Source organism: Anolis carolinensis, unplaced genomic scaffold (genome assembly GCF_035594765.1).
Source record: "Anolis carolinensis isolate JA03-04 unplaced genomic scaffold, rAnoCar3.1.pri scaffold_11, whole genome shotgun sequence".
Classification (NCBI taxonomy): Eukaryota; Metazoa; Chordata; class Lepidosauria; order Squamata; family Dactyloidae; genus Anolis; species Anolis carolinensis.
In genome coordinates this window covers 13,967,252-13,990,435 of record NW_026943822.1, presented here as the reverse complement: position 1 = coordinate 13,990,435, position 23,184 = coordinate 13,967,252, and positions in this window count along the sequence as shown.

Sequence of the window (23,184 nt, the reverse complement as noted above, 5' to 3'; positions counted from 1 at the left end):
AGCAACCCAGTGCATGGGAGGAGGATGCTTTTGGACAGTGATTTTCCCCCCGCTAACAAATAGTAACTAAATAGTACCTTGGTAATTTGAAATAATGGGAAGCTCAGTGGTTTTGAAAAACTGCAATTACATCACCAGCTAAGTACTTTGGGGATTAGAAGTATATTAATAATGTATTATTCCTTAAAGAGAATATTCTGAGCTCTTATATAGCCATATCCTGTTCATGCCATTTCTCCCTTTGCAAGTAGATAAACAAAAATATTCAGATACGGAAAATGTCTGAAATACAGTTGAGTCTCGCTTATCCAACACTTGCTTAACCAACTTTCTGGATTATCCAACGCATTTTTATAGTCAATGTTTTCAATATATCGTGATATTTTGGTGCTAAATTCATAAAAACAGTAATTATTACATAGCACTACTGCATATTGAACTACTTTTTCTGTCCAATTTGTTGTATAACGTGATGTTTTGGTGCTTAATTTGTAAAATCATAACCTAATTTGATGATTAATAGGCTTTTTCTTAATCTCTCCTTATTATCCAACATATTCGCTTATCCAACGTTCTGCCGGCCCGTTTATGTTGGATAAGTGAGACTATGCAACCTATATACTTAATAGATTGTAGCAAAGCCTTTGATTGTATAGGTCATGAAAATCTATTCTCACCCTTAAAGAAATGGACATTTGACTTTCCTGATTTTCAGGACAAGAGGCTTTTGTCAGGTCAGAATACAGAGAAACAGAATGATTTCCAATAAGGAGGTCAAGAAAGACTGCATTTAATCACCCTGAACATATCATGTTTAGATCAGACTCAGAGGGATAAGGTGTTAAAATTGAAGAAATGCACATAAACTAGTTAAGATACGCAGATGATGCCATACTAATAACAGAAATAGCAAAGACTTGGAAAGATTACTGAAGAGACTACAAAGACAGGTTTACAGTTACAAAATAATTTAGATAAATTGAATGTAGGCGATTAAGATAATGAAATAGTTCAAGATTTCCCGTATTGTAGTTATAGTCTTGAAATGGAGACTACAGTCAAGAAATCAGAAGAACACTAGGACTCCAAAGAGCAGTAATGAAAGAACTAGATGAGATTCTGAACTATTTTTTATCATGTCAGAAGCAAATTGAGAATACAGCTATAATGTATAGAAAACCACAAACCAAAGTTTGAAACTTGGCATTATGTTAAATTACCTTTGACCAGAAGCTGGCCACTCCAAGTGCCTCTGGTGTCGCTGTAAGAAGGTCCCTTGTGCATGTGGCAGGGCTCAGGCTGCATTGTAGTAAGTGGTTTGTTCTTCTCCATACTTGCATGTCGTGGACTCCACTTTATAGCCTTATTTCTTAAGGTTAATTCTGCATCTCGTGGTGCCAGAGCTCAGTCTGTTGTGCCTTCCAAGTCGCTCAGCCTTCTGTGTGCCCAGGAGGGAGTTTCTCATCCAGTTGCAACCACTGATTGAGGTTCTGGGTTTTAGTCTGCCACTTTTGGACTCCAACTTGGTGAGGTGTTCCTGCGAGTATCTCTGTAGATCATAGGAAGCTGTTTCTTGATTTAAGTCATTGGCATGGTGGCTGATATCCGAACAGAGGATGGGCCAGAGATGGCAATACCTTGGTCCTTTCATTGTTGGCTGCTACTTCAGGTGGTGCAATACCAGCTAAACTATAATTTCTGCATCGGTGTAGGGCGTAGAATCCTGTGATAATGCGGCATGTCTCATTAAGAGCCACATCCACTGTTTTAACATGGTGAGATTCTCAAGTTAAAGATGCTTTAATTAGTACTAATGTTAGGATCTCCATGCAATTGTATTTCTAATTAATAAATATGGTTCTGAAAGTTGGACAGTGAAGAAAGTTGATAGGATGGGGGTAAAAATCTATTACAGTAGAGTCTCACTTATCCAACACTCGCTTATCCAACATTCTGGATTATCCAACACATTTTTGTAGTCAATGTTTTCAATTCATCGTGATATTTTAGTGCTAAATTCGTAAATACAGTAATTACTACATAGCATTACTGTGTATTGAACTACTTTTTCTGTCAAATTTGTTGTATAACATGATGTTTTGGTGCTTAATTTGTAAAATCATAACCTAATTTGATGTTTAATAGGCTTTTCCTTAATCCCTCTTTATTATCCAACATATTTGCTTATCCAACATACTGCTGGCCCGTTTATGTTGGATAAGTGAGACTCTACTGTAATTTGAAATGTGTTGCCAGAGAAAAGTTCTACAGATACCAGTAAAAGGTAAAGGTAAAGGTTTCCCCTGACGTTAAGTCCAGTCGTGTCCGACTCTGGGGGTTGGTGCTCATCTCCATTTCTAATCCTGGGATTTGAACCTGGGACCTTTTGGTCTGCAAGTTCAGCAGCTCAGCGCTTTAACACACTGTGTCACCAGGGACTACAATAAAATGCAAATAAGTGGGTCCTAGAGAAAATCGAGCCTGGATTCTCCCTAAATGACTAAACTGAAAACTGTTGTGCTTTGGACTTCTCATGAGAAGAAGATGATAATATTTGGTAAAATAAAAGGCTGCAATCCAGATGGAGAGACTCAAAGAAGCTTTGAATCTGCAGACCTATTGATAGCAGGATGACTTGTAAAGTTGACTTGATGACAGTTAACAATAATATGCAAGCCTTCCTGAGCTTGGAAGCCCTAGTGCATGGCTCTATTGGGACTGGACCTTCTAGCGCTGGAAATCTGGCAGACAAAAGTCTGATTTGCCGACTTTCCCATGAAACTTCCTTTGAGTGGAAACAGATCTATTTAGCTTGCACCGGTTTCGGAAAGGGGAAGTGAGAAGAGGGGAAATCTCCCTTTGTATTGAGCATCTCCTCTTCCATTTACAGACGGCATGTATTTGGTTTTCCGTGTCATCTAAAATTGTAGGTTTTGCTGTAATTTAGGTTTGTTGCGAGCCATTTCTGGGGATGCCAGTCTGGGTAAAGAAAAAAAAAAGCTAGATCGAGAGATGGAAGTAATAAACAATGCATGCTTTGGTGAAAAACAAGTTTGCAAAACCAGAACTCCAGCTCTGATCCGCTTTACACAGTGAAAGGAGTAAAAAGAGTCTTAGACTTAGAACTAGGGTTCTGTTAACACTCGGCGTGGGTTTTGCATTTTAGAGGGGTTTGCTTCGTCTCTTCCTTCTCTCTGCCCCTCCTTCCTCTTAAAGCAGGCGAATGAGCGGCATGATCTCATTCTATTGTCTCCCTGGATTTTAACCGTGTTCACATTAAGATTACATCATCTTTCTACAGTCTGTAAATTGCAGGCAGTGAGTCTCTTAGCTTTGTCCATCAGACATGAAGCAGCAGGCCCTGCCGCCAAGCCAACTGATACCAGGGTGCCCCATTAATTCTCCTTAGCAATTTTGTTTTTGTAATTTTAATTCAATTTTAATTTTAGAGAGGCATAGAAAACAAACATGTGAGGCCTAATGTTTTGGCCCTCCTCATTATTGGTTTGGGAATGCTTTCTTCATATTTTTATAGGAATATTTTGCTTTGTTTTCAGATTCAAGGTCTCGAAGCTGTGATAGCTGCCCCCGCCCCCAGCTATTATTTGGCTTATAGAGAACAGAAGGGAAATTGAAAAGCATTGGGCTATGTCCCCAGAGCCAGATACATATGGAGGACATCATAATTTCCAACTGTAACCATTTGGCAGAGATGGTCCCAGTTACAAAGTCATAGAATCATAGAACTGGAAGGGACCCCAAAGGAGCACATAATCAAAACACCGTCAACTTACTTACTTAGGCGATCCCTCATTGTCTGAGTATGATGGCCTTCCAGTGTAGTGTCTTGGTGGTGGATACATACCCTGTTTCCCCTAAAATAAGACATCCCCAGAAAATAAGACCTAGTAGAGGTTTTGCTGAATTACTAAATATAAGGCCTCCCCCGAAAGTAAGACCTAGCAAAGTTTTTGTTTGGAAGTGTGCCTGCCAAACAGAACACCAGAGCATGCAAGATCGGTAAATGTACGTACCATAAAGTGTTGTACATGGAAATATTGGTAGTAACAAGAAATTCTTGATAGGATTCACAGTTTGTCTGATTATGCTGGTTTATGATGATAACTACTGTACAGTATATAATAAATGTTCATTTTTTTGTTCAACAATAAATGTGAATTGTTCTTCATGGAAAAATAAGACATTCCCTGAAAATAAGACCTAGAGCATCTTTTGGAGCAAAAATTAATATAAGACACTGTCTTATTTTCGGGAAAACACGGTAGGTGACTGTAGAGACTACTCGGACATCGGTTTCCAGGTGGAAGGCGGTCCCGATCAGGATTGTCTTGTCGTGCCTTCCTTTTGGCACCTTTCTTCCTTTCACCCTCCATTTGTGCCTCTTCAAATTCCATAGCACTGCTGGTCACAGCTGACCTCCAGTTAGAACGCTCAAGGGCCAAGGCTTCCCAGTTGTCTGTGTCTATGCCACAGTTTTTAAGTTTAGCTTTAAATCCATCTTTAAATCTCTTTTCTTGTCCACCGACATTCCGTTTTCCATTCTTAAGTTGGGAGTATAGTAACTGCTTTTGGAGTATAGTAACTGCTTTTGGTGATCAAACATTCGGACAACGTGGCCAGTCCAGTGGAGTTGATGGCATAGGAGCATCACTTCAGTGCTGGTGGTCTTTGCTTCTTCCAGCACACTGATATTTATCTGCCTGCCTTCCCAAGAGATTTGCAGGATTTTTCGGCAGCAAGACTGATGGAATTGTTCCAGAACTTGAGTGTGACATTGGTAGTCCACGTTTCGCAGGCATATAACAGGGTTGGGGGGACTATAGCTTTATAAACAGAGACCTTGGTATCCCTACAGATGTCCCGATCCTCAAACACTCTGCTTCATTCAGAAAATGCTGTACTCGCAGAGCTCAGGCGGTGTTGTATTTCAGTGTCGATGTTGACTTTTGTGGAGAGGTGGCTGCCAAGGTAGCGGAAATGGTCAACATTTTATAACATTACGACATTAAGATGTATTATTGGCATTGCAGAGGGATTGGCCGGTGACTGCTGGAAGAACACTTTGGTTTTCTCCATGTTCAATGAGAGGTCAAACTTCTCGTATGCTTCTGCAAAGGTGTTTAGATTGGCTTGTAGGTTTTTTGAATGTGCACAGACTACATTATCATCGGCATACTGGAGTTCTATTGAAATGGCAGACAAAAGTTTGAGGTAATGAGACAAAGAGAGTTCCGGTTGCTGTAGAAAAAAGACGTTTATTCTCAGTGGCCAGAGAGAATAAACAATAGGAAGGACCCTCTCCTGTAATCAGGAAAGCGAGGGTACAGAACAAAGAAACACAGTTCCTTATATACCCTTTTTTCCTCCATCTACCTACGTCATATAGGCATTATACATCACCAATTAGTGTCAAAAAAGTCTTACTTTGCACTTTACTAAAAGCTACTTTTGCATTTTCCTAAAATATAGGCTACTTTCATGACCTCTGACCCTCCATTAGGCCTTATCTAAGGAATTCCTATCTAGGCTTTCTGGGATCCATTAATTGAGGAATTTTCCCCTATCTTAGCTTTTCAGGGAGTCATTAGCACTCCTACATGGTGCCAGGTATTATCTTGACATCCCAAAAGCCTTAATTTGTCTTTTGTCCATTAGCATGGAACTTGTTGGCACTTGACATATGTCTCTGGCACTTAGGGTGAACTTTGGTCTCTGCTAGGTATTTGCTAAGCAGAGTATATTTTGGAGCTATATGCACACATTCTGCTTGTGATTATATATATTTTCTATTCCCATTTCTAATACGATTACATTTAATATATAGCTTCCAATACAAGTATTATATTTTTCCAATACATCTTCATCACTATAATGGATGTTGTTGTGACCTTAGTTTGCTGAGTTTAAATAGCACCGTCAACGTGTGGCCATCCAAGCTATGCTTACAAATCTCCAGAGAAGAAGCCTCCGCCACTCTCCAAGGCAGTACATCCCTATGTCCAACAGCTCTTATTGTCAGGAAGTTCTTCCTAATGTTCAGGTGGATTTTTTCCCTGCAATTTGAATCTATTGTTCTATGCTCTGGTCTCCAGATGAGTAGAAAATAATAATAATAATAATAATAATAATAATAATAATAATAATAATAATAATAATAATAAACTTTATTGATACCCTGCCACCATCTCCCCAACGGGGACTCGGGGCGGCTTACATGGGGCCATGCCCAGAACAATACAAAACAGACTAACTCCCTCCTCAATGTGATCAATATAATCAAAAGTGTTTACTTTAATCAGTAAAATAAGTAAGATAAAGGTAAAGGTTTTCCCCTGACATTAAGTCTAGTTTTGCCCGACTCTGGTGTGTTGGTGTTCATCTCCATTTCTAAGCCGAAGAGCCGGCATTGTCCATAGACACCTCCTAGGTCATGTGGCCAGCATGACTACATGGAGTGCCGTTACCTTCCCGCCGGAGCAGTACCTATTGATCTACTCACATTGGCATGTTTTCAAACTGCTAGGTTGGCAAAAGCTGGGGCTAATAGCGGGAGCTCACTCCGCTTCCCAGATTCGAACCGCCAATCTTTCGGTCAGCAACTTCAGCAGCTCAGTGGTTTAACTTAAGTAACTTAATTTAGGCGTATGACAAACATAAAGTACAGAGAGATGCCAGTAGAGGGCATCCATTGCTTATTAAAAGAAGTGACACTCACATTAATAAACTGGCAAACAGATCCAAGTGAATTGACCCAGTCTCTGGCTTCTGCCTTTCTGAAGCACTTCTCAACATTGTTTTGCTGATAGGGTCTTGTATAAAAGGGCATGCATGAAGAGAAAAGATAGAAAACCTAGTACAGTAGAGTCTCACTTATCCAAGCTAAACGGGCCAGCAGAAGCTTGGATAAGCGAATATCTTGGATAATAAGGAGGGATTATGGAAAAGCCGATTAAATATCAAATTAGGTTATGATTTTACAAATTAAGCACCAAAACTTCATGTTATACAACAAATTTGACAGAAAACGTAGTTCAATATGCAGTAATGTTATGTTGTAATTACTGTATTTACAAATTTAGCACCAAAATATCATGATTTATTTATTTATTTATTTATTCATTATTTACAACATTTATACCCCGCCCTTCTCACCCGAGGGGACTCAGGGCGGCTTACAAAAACTGGCAAAATTTAATGCCCAAAATGCAATCATAAAAACAAAACAATATAAACAGATCTATTAATAACATTGTTAAAACACATTATAAAAACGTTAAAAATGTATATATAATTACAGTAGAGTCTCACTTATCCATCACTCACTTATCCAACGTTCTGGATTATCCAACACATTTTTGTAGTCAATGTTTTCAATACATCATGATATTTTGGTGCTAAATTAGTAAATATAGTAATTACTACATGACATTATCATGTATTGAACTACTTTTTCTGTCAAATTTGTTGTATAACATGTTTTGGTGCTTAATTTGTAAAATCATAACCTAATTTGATGTTTAATAGGCTTTTCCTTAATCTCTCCTTATTATCCAACATATTCACTTATCCAACGTTCTGCCGGCGCATTTACGTTGGATAAGTGAGACTCTACTGTAATTCCATTCGTCCGAGATCCTCATGCTTCATCCTTAAATCAGGCCATGTCAACTTTGTCATTTACTCATCAAAAGCTTGGGCACATAACCATGTTTTCACGGCCCTTCTGAAAACATTGACTACAAAAATGGTTTGGATAATCCAGAGGCTTGGATAAGCGAGGTTTGGATAAGTGAGACTCTACTGTATTCACTTCAAGTGTTCGGAAAAGTTAAAACACTGAATCGATTGTTGACACTTACAATAGCCTAATGTTGTCGGTGGGTGTACTTATACTACACAGTTTATGCACTGCCTTTTCTGGATGTCCAACTAACAATCAATCGAGACAGAACTGGAAGTCTTATTTGTAATAGCTAAATCTATATTCTGGCAACATACACTTTGAATTATTAGGTACTAGAGCAAACAAAGAGGAGGAGTGATACTCTCCAGATCATTGTGTTCGTGGGCTTCACGGGAGCTTTAGGAAAATGGACACTATCAGTTCTTTCAGACACAAAAAGCAGAGAGCAAAAGTTCATGCCTGGAGTTACATAAGGCATCATGAAAGCTGTGGTTATCATTCATGCTTACTCAGTTGTGGCAATGATTACGGCAGACGTAAATGGTTGCCATATTCTCATTATTCCCATCGTGCTGCTGGATCATTAAAACCTCAGCCTCGGTGAATTTGTTCCAGCTGCAGAAGGCTAAAATAGAGGGGCCGAGGAGTCCACGGAGCTCGCTTTTATCAAGGCATGTGGATGTCGAAAGGAAGCTGACTGAGCTAGGGACAATGTCACTTAGAACAGCCACTCAAATCTCCTGTTTTTTGAACCCTTGCATTGTATTTTGTGTACATTAATTAACAAGGAGGGAATCTAGACTGGGGAATACAAAGGAAAGCAGGGCAATCATCATTGTAATTATCATAATTTTTCATAATTGGTAGTAGTATTGTTATTATTTACACCCTACTCTTTCTCTATATTATCCATTCCAAGCATGCAGAGTCATGCTAATAAAGAAGAAAAAAACAGAGGGATATACCAGTACAGTAGAATCTCACTTATCCAACATAAACGGGCCGGCAGAATGTTGGATAAGTGAATACAGTAGAGTATCACTTATCCAACATAAACGGGCCAGCAGAATGTTGGATAAGTGAATACAATAGAGTATCACTTATCCAACATAAACTGGCCGGCAGAATGTTGGATAAGTGAATACAGTAGAATCTCATTTATCCAACATAAACGGGCCGGCAGAATGTTGGATAAGTGAATACAGTAGAGTCTCACTTCTGCAACATAAACGGGCCGGCAGAATGTTGGATAAGTGAATACAGTAGAGTCTCACTTCTGCAACATAAACGGGCCGGCAGAATGTTGGATAAGTGAATACAGTAGAGTCTCACTTCTGCAACATAAACGGGCCGGCAGAATGTTGGATAAGTGAATACAGTAGAGTCTCACTTCTCCAACATAAACGGGCCGGCAGAATGTTGGATAAGTGAATACAGTAGAGTCTCACTTCTGCAACATAAACGGGCCGGCAGAATGTTGGATAAGTGAATACAGTAGAGTCTCACTTCTGCAACATAAACGGGCCGGCAGAATGTTGGATAAGTGAATACAGTAGAGTCTCACTTATCCAACATAAACGGGCCGGCAGAATGTTGGATAAGTGAATACAGTAGAGTCTCACTTCTCCAACATAAACGGGCCGGCAGAATGTTGGATAAGTGAATACAGTAGAGTCTCACTTATCCAACATAAACGGGCCGGCAGAATGTTGGATAAGTGAATACAGTAGAATCTCATTTATCCAACATAAACGGGCCGGCAGAATGTTGGATAAGTGAATACAGTAGAGTCTCATTTATCCAACATAAACGGGCCGGCAGAATGTTGGATAAGTGAATACAGTAGAGTCTCACTTACCCAACATAAACGGGCCGGCAGAATGTTGGATAAGTGAATACAGTCTCACTTATCCAACATAAACGGACCAGCAGAATGTTGGATAAGTGAATACAGTAGAATCTCATTTATCCAACATAAACGGGCCGGCAGAATGTTGGATAAGTGAATACAGTAGAGTCTCACTTCTGCAACATAAACGGGCCGGCAGAATGTTGGATAAGTGAATACAGTAGAGTCTCACTTATCCAACATAAACGGGCCGGCAGAATGTTGGATAAGTGAATACAGTAGAGTCTCACTTCTCCAACATAAACGGGCCGGCAGAATGTTGGATAAGTGAATACAGTAGAATCTCACTTCTCCAACATAAACGGGCCGGCAGAATGTTGGATAAGTGAATACAGTAGAATCTCATTTATCCAACATAAACGGGCCGGCAGAATGTTGGATAAGTGAATACAGTAGAGTCTCACTTCTGCAACATAAACGGGCCGGCAGAATGTTGGATAAGTGAATACAGTAGAGTCTCACTTCTCCAACATAAACGGGCCGGCAGAATGTTGGATAAGTGAATACAGTAGAGTCTCACTTATCCAACATAAACGGGCCGGCAGAATGTTGGATAAGTGAATACAGTAGAGTCTCACTTATCCAACATAAACGGGCCGGCAGAATGTTGGATAAGTGAATACAGTAGAATCTCATTTATCCAACATAAACGGGCCGGCAGAATGTTGGATAAGTGAATACAGTAGAGTCTCACTTCTCCAACATAAACGGGCCGGCAGAATGTTGGATAAGTGAATACAGTAGAGTCTCACTTCTCCAACATAAACGGGCCGGCAGAATGTTGGATAAGTGAATACAGTAGAGTCTCACTTATCCAACATAAACGGGCCGGCAGAATGTTGGATAAGTGAATACAGTAGAGTCTCACTTATCCAACATAAACGGGCCGGCAGAATGTTGGATAAGTGAATACAGTAGAATCTCACTTCTCCAACATAAACGGGCCGGCAGAATGTTGGATAAGTGAATACAGTAGAGTCTCACTTCTCCAACATAAACGGGCCGGCAGAATGTTGGATAAGTGAATACAGTAGAATCTCACTTCTCCAACATAAACGGGCCGGCAGAATGTTGGATAAGTGAATACAGTAGAGTCTCACTTATCCAACATAAACGGGCCGGCAGAATGTTGGATAAGTGAATACAGTAGAATCTCATTTATCCAACATAAACGGGCCGGCAGAATGTTGGATAAGTGAATACAGTAGAGTCTCATTTATCCAACATAAACGGGCCGGCAGAATGTTGGATAAGTGAATAGAGTCTCACTTATCCAACATAAACGGACCAGCAGAATGTTGGATAAGTGAATACAGTAGAGTCTCACTTATCCAACATAAACAGGCCGGCAGAATGTTGGATAAGTGAATACAGTAGAGTATCACTTATCCAACATAAACGGGCCGGCAGAATGTTGGATAAGTGAATACAGTAGAGTCTCACTTATCCAACATAAACGGGCCGGCAGAATGTTGGATAAGTGAATACAGTAGAGTCTCACTTATCCAACATAAACGGGCCGGCAGAATGTTGGATAAGTGAATACAGTAGAGTCTCACTTATCCAACATAAACGGGCCGGCAGAATGTTGGATAAGTGAATACAGTAGAGTCTCACTTATCCAACATAAACGGGCCGGCAGAATGTTGGATATGTGAATACAGTAGAATCTCACTTATCCAACATAAACGGGCCGGCAGAATGTTGGATATGTGAATACAGTAGAGTCTCACTTATCCAACATAAACGGGCCAGCAGAATGTTGGATAAGTGAATACAGTAGAATCTCACTTATCCAACATAAACGGGCCGGCAGAATGTTGGATAAGTGAATAAAGTAGAGTCTCACTTATCCAACATAAACGGACCGGCAGAATGTTGGATAAGTGAATACAGTAGAGTCTCACTTATCCAACATAAACGGGCCGGCAGAATGTTGGATAAGTGAATACAGTAGAGTCTCACTTATCCAACATAAATGGGCCGGCAGAATGTTGGATAAGTGAATACAGTAGAGTCTCACTTATCCAACATAAACGGGCCGGCAGAATGTTGGATAAGTGAATACAGTAGAGTCTCACTTATCCAACATAAACGGGCCGGCAGAATGTTGGATATGTGAATACAGTAGAGTCTCACTTATCCAACATAAACGGGCCGGCAGAATGTTGGATATGTGAATACAGTAGAGTCTCACTTATCCAACATAGACGGGCCGGCAGAATGTTGGATATGTGAATACAGTAGAGTCTCACTTATCCAACATAAACGGGCCGGCAGAATGTTGGATAAGTGAATACAGTAGAATCTCACTTATCCAACATAAACGGGCCGGCAGAATGTTGGATAAGCGAATACAGTAGAGTCTCACTTATCCAAGCCTCGCTTATCCAAGCTTCTGGATTATCCAAGCCATTTTTGTCGTCAATGTTTTCAATATATCATGATATTTTGGTGTTAAATTCGTAAATACTGTAATTACAACATAACATTAGTGCGTATTGAAATACTTTTTCTGTCAAATTTGTTGTATAGCATGATGTTTTGGCACTTAATTTGTAAAATCATAACCTAATTTGATGTTTAATAGGCTTTTTCTTAATCCCTCCTTATTATCCAAGATATTCGCTTATCCAAGCTTCTGCTGGCCCGTTTAGCTTGGATAAGTGAGACTCTATGTTGGATAATAAGGAGGGATTAAGGAAAAGCCTATTAAACATCAAATTAAGTGATGATTTTACAAATGAAGCATCAAAACATCATGTTATACAACAAATTTGACAGAAAAAGTAGTTCAATACGCAGTAATGCTATGTAGTAATTATTGTATTTACAAATTTCACAATGTTTTGAAAACATTGACTACAAAAATGCGTTGGATAATCCAGAACGTTGGATAAGTGAGACTCTACTGTACTTGTTTTTCACTTTTAATCTTAGGAAATCGAATTAGGAAATGTTACTTAAAACATTATGGTTTTTGGTATGATTCCCAACCACAAAATTTGGAGATGACAACGGAATGATCAGAATATGTTAATGCCGACATAACAACAACAACTTGGCATTATTGATCAGTAGCTGGCCACTTGGAGTGCCTCTGGTGTTGCTGTAAAAAGGTCCTCCATTGTGCATGTGGCAGGGCTCAGACCGCATTGTAATCGGTGGTCTGTGGTTTGCTCTTCTCCACACTGGCATGCTGTGGACTCCACTTTGTAAACCCATTTCTTAAGATTGGCTCTGCATCTCATGATGCCAGACGCAGTCTGTTTAGCACCTTCCAAGTCGCTCAGTCTTCTGTGTGCCCAGCAGGGAGTCTCTCATCCGGCGTCAGCCACTGATTGAGATACCAAGTTTTAGCCTGCCACTTTTGGACTCTCGCCTGCTGAGGTGTTTCTGTGAGTATCTCTGTAGATCTTAGAAAACTACTAGCTGTGCCTGGCCACACGTTGCTGTGGTATGGGAAATAAAGTATTGAGGAATTGGTGGTAGTTAAGGTAAAGGGTAAAGGTTTTCTCCTGACATTAAGTCCAGTCGTGTCTGACTCTGGGGGTTGGTGTTCATTTCCATTTCTAAGCCGAAGAGCCGGCGTTGTCCATAGACTCCTCCAAGGTCATGTGGCCGGCATGACTGCATGGAGCGCCATTACCTTCCTGTATACCTTCAGGGGATATTATTTTATAAAGCTTGTGAATATACAATATTTCTGATTTTTTTTGTCTGTTGGAGGGAAGTAGAGTCTACACTGCCATATAATCCAGTGCAAATTAGATAATCTGTGGAAGAGGCCTAAGTGAAGCCTAACTCTGCCTGTCTCATGGGCTGAGTCGGTTGCTAGGAGACCAAGTGGGTGGAGCTTAGACTTCTAACTGGCAGCAATTGGATAAAAACAATTATTCCTCTCCCTCTAATTAGGACTTTATTTTTCTTTTCTTTTTTGTATCAACCTAGAGCCGTGGATGATGGGTTGTGTTGTCAAATTTCGAGGTTGGGGGGGCTGTAGTTTTGTTGTTTTGTCCGCTGCCCTGATGCCATCACTCTTTTATATATACAGTAGAGTCTCACTTATCCAACATAAATGGGCCGGCAGAACGTTGGATAAGCGAATATGTTGGATAATAAGGAGAGATTAAGGAGAAGCCTATTAAACATCAAATTAGGTTATGATTTTACAAATTAAGCACCAAAACATTATGTTACACAACAAATTTGACAGAAAAAGTAGTTCAATATGCAGTAATGCTACGTAGTAATTACTGTATTTACTAATTTAGCACCAAAAATCACGATGTATTGAAAACATTGACTACAAAAATGCGTTGGATAATCCAGAACGTTGGATAAGCGAATGTTGGATAAGTGAGACTCTACTGTGTGTGTGTATGTATGTATGTATGTATGTGTGTGTGTGTGTGTGTGTGTGTATATATATATATATATATATATATATATATATATATATATATATACACACATACATACACACACATACATACACACACATACACACACACACACACACACATACACTAGCTGTGCCCGGCCACGTGTTGCTGTGGCAAAGTATGGTGGTATGGGAAGTATTGAGGTATTGGTGGTAGTTAAGGTAAAGTGTAAAGGTTTTCCCCTGACAGAGCTTAGCCTTCTAACTGGCAGCAATTGGATAAAAACAATTATTCCTCTCCCTCTAATTAGGACTTTATTTTTCTTTTCTTTTTGTTGTATGAACGTAGAGGCATGGATGAGGGGTTGTGCTGCCAAGTTTAGTGTTTCTGGGATATGTAGTTTTGTTGTTTTGTCCTAGGCCAAAATTTCATTACCCTTTTATATATATATAAGATTTCTTGATTGAAGGCGTTGACGTGCTGGCTGATATCCGAACAGAGGATAGGCCAGAGATGTCAATGCCATGGTCTTTTTATTGCTGGCTGCTACTTCCCGTTGGATTTCAGGTGGTTCAATGCCGGCTAAACAGTATAATTTCTCCAGTCCATAGACATCCTGTGATAATGTGGCATGTCTCATTAAAAGCCACATCCACTGTTTTAATATGGTGAGATGTGTTCCACACTGGGCATGCGTATTAAGCAGCAGAGTAGCAAAGTGCAAGAGAAGTTGTCTTCACTGTATCTAGTTGTGATCCCCAGGTTGTGCCAGTCAGCTTTTGTACGATGTTATTTCCAACACCCATATTTTGCTTGATAGTCTAGCAGTGCTTCTTATAAGTCAGGGCACGGTCCAGGGTAACTAATAATAATAATAATAACTTTATTTTTATATCCCGCCCCATCTCCCCGGAGGGACTCGGAGCGGCTTACATGGGGCCATGCCCGACAACAATACAATAGCAGCAATAAAACAATAAAACAAAGATCAACAATAAAACAAATGTCGCATCCCAAGTATTTGGGTGTGCTGCAATGCTCCAGTGGGATTCCTTCCCAGGTAATCTTCAGAGCTCGAGATGCTAGTCTGTTCTTAAAGTGAAAAGCACATGTCTGCATTTTGGATGGATTAGGAATCAGCTGGTTTCCCTTGTAATAGGCAGTAAGAACACCTAAAGCTTCGTAGAGCAGCCAGGGGGCCGGGCTGTGGCGCAGGCTGGTGAGCAGCCTGCTGCAATAAATCACTCTGACCATGAGGTCATGAGTTCGAGGCCAGCCCGTGGCAGGGTGAGAACCTGTCAATTAAAAAAAATAGCCCCTGCTTGTTGCTGACCCAGCAACCCGAAAGATAGTTGCATCTATCAAGTAGGAAATAAGGTACCACTTATAAAGTGGGGAGGCAAATTTAACTAATTTACATCATTGGAATGAGGAAGTGCCATCACAGTGGATGATGAAGCAGCTGCTCCCCCCTGTGGCCAGAATCGAACATCCCCTCAGGAGAAGGTTAAATTGCCTCTGTGTCTGTCTCTGTCTCGGTTCTAAGCGTATATGGGCATTGAATGTTTGCCCTGTATGTATATAATGTGATCCGCCCTGAGTCCCCTTTGGGGTGAGAAGGGCGGAATATAAATACTGTAAATAAATAATAAAATAAATTCTGTTCAACTATTTCAAAGCTCCCTGCTTGGGCGGCGATGGCATGATCATCAGCATAGATGAAACTCTCTTTGTTCTTCTGGCAATGGCTGGTCATTTGTGCAGGTGTTAAACATTGATGGCGCAAGCACGCCTTCTGTTTCCACCATCCTCAACAGTAGAATTAATGCAGTTTAATACCATTTTTACTGACATAATCCCCAGAGTGGTACACATTTGGTGGGACACGTTGTCTATATTGTGCTGTGACGTCAGAGGCGATAACAAAACAACAATAACAACAAATAGCAGGGCCAGTGGCAGTTGCCACGCCTCCAAAGCCGCCAAGCTATTTGAATAGGACCCTTTAAAAAAGAGGGCGGAATGGCGGTGTGCGCATGCGCGGGTGGGAGAAAAGGAAAGGAGCTCCTGTCTCTCAGTCCAAGCAGTAGAGTCACGGCGCTTTGGTTCTCACCACCAAGTTCCGGCTTCCAAGCGACGCCGCGGAGTGACAACAAAGGCGCGCTCGCCTTCAGAATCAAACGCCTTGAGCAAGGATGGGGAATGGGGCGCTCTGCACATGCCCCGGGGCTCTCTCTTCTCTGTTGCGGATCATATAATAATAATGATGATTGTATTATAATAATCATTGCTCCTAACCTAAACGCAAAGGAAGCCCCCTCCCTCCTGTTGCTGCGACAACAAAGACTTCCTTTGGAAGGCTTTATTAAGAAAGACAAAAAAGAGGCTTTTTTTGGGGGGGGGGGGGGAGATGAGTATGATCACTGACCATTGGCTACAAAAGGAGTTCCTAACTAAAAGACACCCCCCCCCCCTCCCGGTTGCTGCGATTTTTTCGGGCTGTATGGCCACGTTCCCGAAGCACTCCCTCCTGACGTTTCTCCCACATCTATGGCAGGCACCCTCCGAGGTCGTGAGGTCTGTTGGAAACGCCCAAGAAAGGATTTTCCCCAGGCAGGAAGCAGCCAGGCTTTGAAGCTGCAAGGCAATTCAATGCTAATCAAGCTGGCCAATGGCAACATTCCAGGCAAGTGGTGCTTATTATATATCTGTGGAAAATCCAGGGTGAGAGAAAGGACTCTTGTCTGTTTCGGGCAATTGGACACCTTGATTAGCGTCGAATGGCCTTGCAGCTTCAAAGCCTGGGGGAATCTTTTTTGGGAGGTGTTAGCTGGCCTTGATTGAATCGTGCCTGGAATTCCCCTGTTTTCTGAGTGCTGTTCTTTATTTACTGTCCTGATTCTAGAGTTTTTTTAAATACAGTAGAGTCTTGCTTATCCAAGTCTCTGGATAATCCAAGCCATTTTTGTAGTCAATGTTTTCAATATATCGTGATATTTTGGTGCTAAATTCGTAAATACAGTAATTACAACATAACATTACTGCGTATTGAACTACTTTTTCTGTCAAATGTGTTGTATAACATGAAGTTTTGGTGCTTAATTTGTAAAATCATAACCTAATCTGTTCTTTAATAGGCTTTTCCTTAATCCCTCCTTATTATCCATGTTCTCAAATAATAATATAATAACACTTTTCCTCTGGGTGGATCTCTCTTTACTCTCATGGCTTGTTCTTGGCCTTGCAGTTCTTCTGATGTCTGTGGTGGAGTCTCCATTGGCCTGTAGAGCCCAGTTTAGGTGATTCACTTCACCTTGGAGGAGGTGGGGTTCGCAGATTCCCCCAGGCAGCAAGCAGCCAGGCTTTGAAGCTGAAAGGCTAATCAAGCTAATCAAGGTGGTCAATTGGGTGCACATTGCTCTGTCTATGTGTGTGAACTATAACTCCCAACCTCTGACGTCAGTCCCCTCGAAACTCCACCAGTATTAAAATTATGGCATGTTGGGTATGTAAGGCAAGTTTACTAGTTCCATCACCAGTTTGGTACAAAGTGTTCTCTGAGTGTCTCAGAATTTTCCCCAACTCTGCTAGTGTTCAGATTTGAGTATTTGTGCCAAGTTTAGTTCCGATCCATCATTGTTTGAGTCCACAGTGCTCTCTGGATGTAGGTGAACTACAACTCCCAAACTCAAGGTCAATATATTGGAGATGAATGGACTTAAACCCAATCTTCCCGTCGGATTTATATTTTACTTTTACTATACCATTATCATCATCAATAATGAAATCAATTGGGAAATAAGCAAGACGAACTCCAACTCCTAGCACAGCACCACACATACGATGTCATAGGCATCACTGAAACCTGGTGGGATGACTCCCATCACTGGAATTTAACCATTGAGGGCTATAACCTCTTTCACATAAATAGAACAAAGGGGAGAGGAGGGGGAGTAGCTTTATATGTCAAAAACAGTTACGTTGCAGAAGAAATGCAAGACTGTAATCCGGGAAACCAGCTTGAAAGCATCTGGATAAGAATCAAGGGAACCGGGACTCAAAAAGATCTTGTCGTGGGTGTCTACTACAGACCTCCGAGTCAGGATGAAGGACTTGATGAAGCCTTCTGTCAACAGCTGACCAAACAGGCACAAAGAAGAGATATAGTAGTCATGGGCGATTTCAATTATCCCGATATCTGCTGGAAAACAAACTCAGCCAAGAGTACAAAGTCCAACAAATTCCTCACTTGCCTTGCAGATAATTTTATGGTCCAGAAGGTAGAAGAGGCAACAAGGGGATCAGCAACTCTTGATCTAATCTTAACAAATGTGGAAGTTTGCAGATGACACCAAACTCGGAGGGATAGCTAACACTCCAGAAGACAGGAGCAGAATTCAAAACGATCTTGACAGACTAGAGAGATGGGCCGAAACTAACAAAATGAAGTTCAACAGGGACAAATGCAAGATACTTCACTTCGGCAGAAAAAATGGAAATCAAAGATACAGAATGGGGGACGCCTGGCTTGACAGCAGTGTGTGCGAAAAAGATCTTGGAGTCCTCGTGGACAACAAGTTAAACATGAGCCTACAATGTGATGCGGCAGCTAAAAAAGCCAATGGGATTTTGGCCTGCATCAATAGGGGAATAACGTCTAGATCCAGGGAAGTCATGCTCCCCCTCTATTCTGCCTTGGTCAGACCACACCTGGAATACTATGTCCAGTTTTGGGCACCGCAGATGAAGGGAGATGCTGACAAGCTGGAAAGCGTCCAGAGGAGGGCAACTAAAATGATTAAGGGTCTGGAGAACAAGCCCTATGAGGAGAGGCTTAAAGAGCTGGGCATGTTTAGCCTGCAGAAGAGAAGGCTGAGAGGAGACATGATAGCCATGTACAAATATGTGAGGGGAAGTCATAGGGAGGAGGGAGCAAGCTTATTTTCTGCTGCCCTGCAGACTAGGACACGGAACAATGGCTTCAAACTACAGGAAAGGAGATTCCACCTGAACATCAGGAAGAACTTCCTCACTGTGAGGGCTGTTCGGCAGTGGAACTCTCTCCCCCGGGCCGTGGTGGAGGCTCCTTCTTTGGAGGCTTTTAAGCAGAGGCTGGATGGCCATCTGTCGGGGGTGCTTTGAATGCGATTTCCTGCTTCTTAGCGGGGGGGGGGGGGGGGGTTTGGACTGGATGGCCCATGAGGTCTCTTCCAACTCTACTATTCTATGATTCTATGATTCTATGAATAGCATTATTTATGGAGTTCCATCATCCTGCATGGCACTTTACAACTAAAGTAACCTAAAACAATAATATTGTTAATTATTAGTAATTACTATTAATTATTATTAATAATTGTTATTGTTAATTACTAATAATATTGCAATATAGTCGTATAATATAATATACTGTATGTATATATACTTGTAAACTTCCCTGAGTCCCCTTCGGGGTGAGAAGGACGGGATATAAATGTTGCTAATACCCACCAAACCCTTCCAGTATTTTCTGTCAGTCATGGAAGATCTGTGTACCAAGTTTGGTTCAGTTTCATCATTGGTGGAGTTCCGAATGATCTTTGATTGTAAATATAAATCCCAGCAACTACAACTCCCAAATGACAAAATCAGTCCCCTCCAACCTCACCAGTATTCAGATTTGGGCATATCGGGTACAAATTCGGTCCAGTGAATGAAAACACATCCTGCGTGTCAGATATTTACATTTCGATTCATAACAGTAGCAAAATTACAGTGATTAAGTAGCAACGAAAATAATGTTATGGTTGGTGGTCACCACAACATGAAGAAACTGTATCAAGAGATTACGGCATTAGGAAGGTTGAGAATCATACCGGTCCAAAAGAACAGAAGTCCGTGTTCTGTTACAACCTGGGTAAATGCAGGGAACGACATACCCTGTTTCCCTGAAAATAAGACATCCCCGAAAAATAAGACCTAGTAGAAATTTTGCAAAATTGCTAAATATAAGGCCTCCCCCGAAAGTAAGACCTAGCAAAGTTTTTGTTTGGAAGCATGCCTGCCAAACAGAACACCAGAGCATGCAGAATTGGTAAATATACTTACCAGAGATTGTTGTACATTGAAATAATGGTAGTAACAAGAAATTATTGATAGGATTTACAGTTTGGTTATGCTGGTTTGTGATGACAACTACAGTACAGTATATAATAAATGTTGTTTTTTGTTTGGTTCAACAATAAATGTGAATTCTTCTTCATGGAAAAAGACATCCCCTGAAAATATGACCTAGCAAAAATTAATACAGTAGAGTCTCACTTATCCAAGCTTCACTTATCCAAGGTTCTGTATTATCCAAGGCAGTCTGCCTTTTAGTAGTCAATGTTTTTGTAGTAAATGTTGCAATGTTTTGATGCTAAATTCGTAAATACAGTGATTACTATATAACATTACTGTGTATTGAACTGCTTTTTCTGTCACATAATGTTTTGGTGAGTAATTTGTAAAATCATAATATAATTTTATGTTTGATAAAGGTAAAGGTTTCCCCTGACGTTAAGTCCAGTCGTGTCCGACTCTGGGGGTTGGTGGCAGAGCCGGCCCTAGGTATAGGCGAACAGAATTTTGCCCCCCCCCCCCCAAAAAAAACAATTACTGAAAAATAAAAGCGTTGGATAAGTGAAAATGTTGGATAATAAGAAAGGATTAAGAAAAAGCCTATTAAACATCAAATTACATTAAGATTTTACAAATTAAGCACCAAAACATCATGTTTTACAACAAACCAACAGAAAACGCAGTCTCGACTGCGCCCCCGTATGTTTGGTGCCTGAAGCAACCGCTTAATTCGCCTCATTGTTGGACTGGCTCTGGTTGGTGCTCATTTCTTTTTCTAAGCTGAAGAGCCGGCGTTGTCCGTAGACATCTCCAAGGTCATGTGGCCGGCATGACTGCATGGAACGCTGTTACCTTCCTGCCGGAGCAGTACCTATTGATCTACTCACATTTGCATGTTTTCGAACTGCTAGGTTGGTAGAAGCTGGAGCTAACAGCGGGCGCTCACTCCGCTCCCCGGGTTTGAACCTGAGACCTTTCGGTCTGCAAGTTCAGCAGGTCAGCGCTTTAACACACTGAGCCACCGGAGGCTCCAATTTTATGTTTAATAGGCTTTTTTCTTAATCTCTCCTTATTATCCAAGATTTTCGTTTATCCAAGGTTCTGCCAGCCCATTTATCTTGGATAAGTGAGACTCTGCTGTAATAAGACACTGTCTTATTTTCGGGGAAACATGGTAAGCATATGGGGTTTATTATATCTGTGGAATGTCCAGGGATGTCTGCCATAGATGTGGGCGAAACGTTGGGAGTGAATGCTTCTGGAACATGGCTATACATCCCAGAAAACACACAACAACCCAACAAACTATCATGTCAGACTACACAGAGAAGCCACTGAAATAGCCGAGATTTGTTTTTTGTAAGATTGGTGACAGGGGGATCATGGCAATAATGAAAAGCAGAGGGGACAATGAGTCTCCCTGGAAAATTCCTCTTCTGATGTTGACAAGTCCATAGCTTTCATTTCCAACAATCAGTTCAGTTTTCCAGTGCTCCATCATGTTTTCAATAAAAGTGCCAACGTTTTTACTAATCCCGATGGCGTCCAGGCACTTGATGATCCAGCTGTGTGGGAGTGAGTCAAAGGCCTTCTTGTAGTCAATCCACGTCATGTGATTAGCTTTTTGACTTTTACAGTTCTCCAGAATCATTTTGTCAATCATTTTGTGTTTGTATCCCTGCTTTTCTGTTTGTTGCCTTTCTGTTCATCTGGCAAGATGTTTTTTTCTTCAAGATACAGTAGAGTCTCACTTATCCAACATAAACGGGCCGGCAGAACGTTGGATAAGCGAATATGTTGGATAAAAAGGAGAGATTAAGGTAAAGCCTATTAAACATCAAAAAAGGTTATGCTTTTACAAATTAAGCACCAAAACATCATGTTGTACAACAAATTTGACAGACAAAGCAGTTCAGTACACAGTAATGCTACGTAGTAATTACTGTATTTACTAATTTAGCACCAAAATATCACGATGTATTGAAAACATTGACTACCAAAATGCATTGGATAATCCAGAACGTTGGATAAGCGAGTGTTGGATAAGTGAGACTCTACTGTACTACCATTATTTCCATGTATAACAATCTATGGTAGGTATGTTTACTGATCTTGCATGCTGTAATGTTCTGTTTGGCGGGCATGCTTCCAAACAAAAACTTTGCTAGGTCTTACTTTCGGGGGATGTCTTATATTTAGCAATTCAGCAAAACCTCTACGAGGTCTTATTTTCCGGGGCTGTCTTATTTTCAGGGAAACAGGGTAATAAGACACTGTCTTATTTTCGGGGAAACATGGTAAGCATATGGGGTTCATTATATCTGTGGAATGTCCAGGGATGCCTGCCATAGATGTGGGCGAAACGTCAGGAGTGAATGCTTCTGGAACATGGCTATACATCCTGGAAAACACACAACAACCCAACAAAGGCTTCCTTTGGGTTTATCAGCAGAGGCGGTCCAACCATAAGGCGAAATAGGCATTTGCCTGTGGCGCCATCGTCCCGGGGGCACCATCGTCCTGGGAGGAGGGCACCACTCTCCACCTCCTTCTCTTTCGGGCCTTCCGGCCAGCGCAGACCCACCTTCGCACCACGCAAGCCCACCTTTGGGGCCTTCAGAGATTGTGAGGTCTGTAGGAACTTGGAAGCTAGGTATGTGGGGTTTATATATCTGTAGAAGGTCCAGGGTGGGAGAAAGAACTTTTCTTTGAAGCAGGTGTGAATGTTGTAATTAATCACCTTGATTAGCATTTAATGGCCCTGTGGCTTCAAGGCCTGGCTTCTTCTTGCCTGGGAGAATCTTTTTTTGGGAGGAGTTAGCTGTCCCTGATTGTTTACTGTCTGGATTTCTTCTGTTTTCAGAGTGTTGTTCTTTATTTATTGTCCTGATTTTAGAGGGTTTTTTTTAATACTGAGGGCTATCTGGGTTATCTAAGTCCACACTGCCCTATATCCCTGTTCAATGTTTAGTGCTAAATTTGCAAATACAGTAGAGTCTCACTTATCCAACATAAACGGGCCGGCAGAACGTTGGATAAGCGAATATGTTGGATGATAAGGAGAGATGAAGGAAAAGCCTATTAAA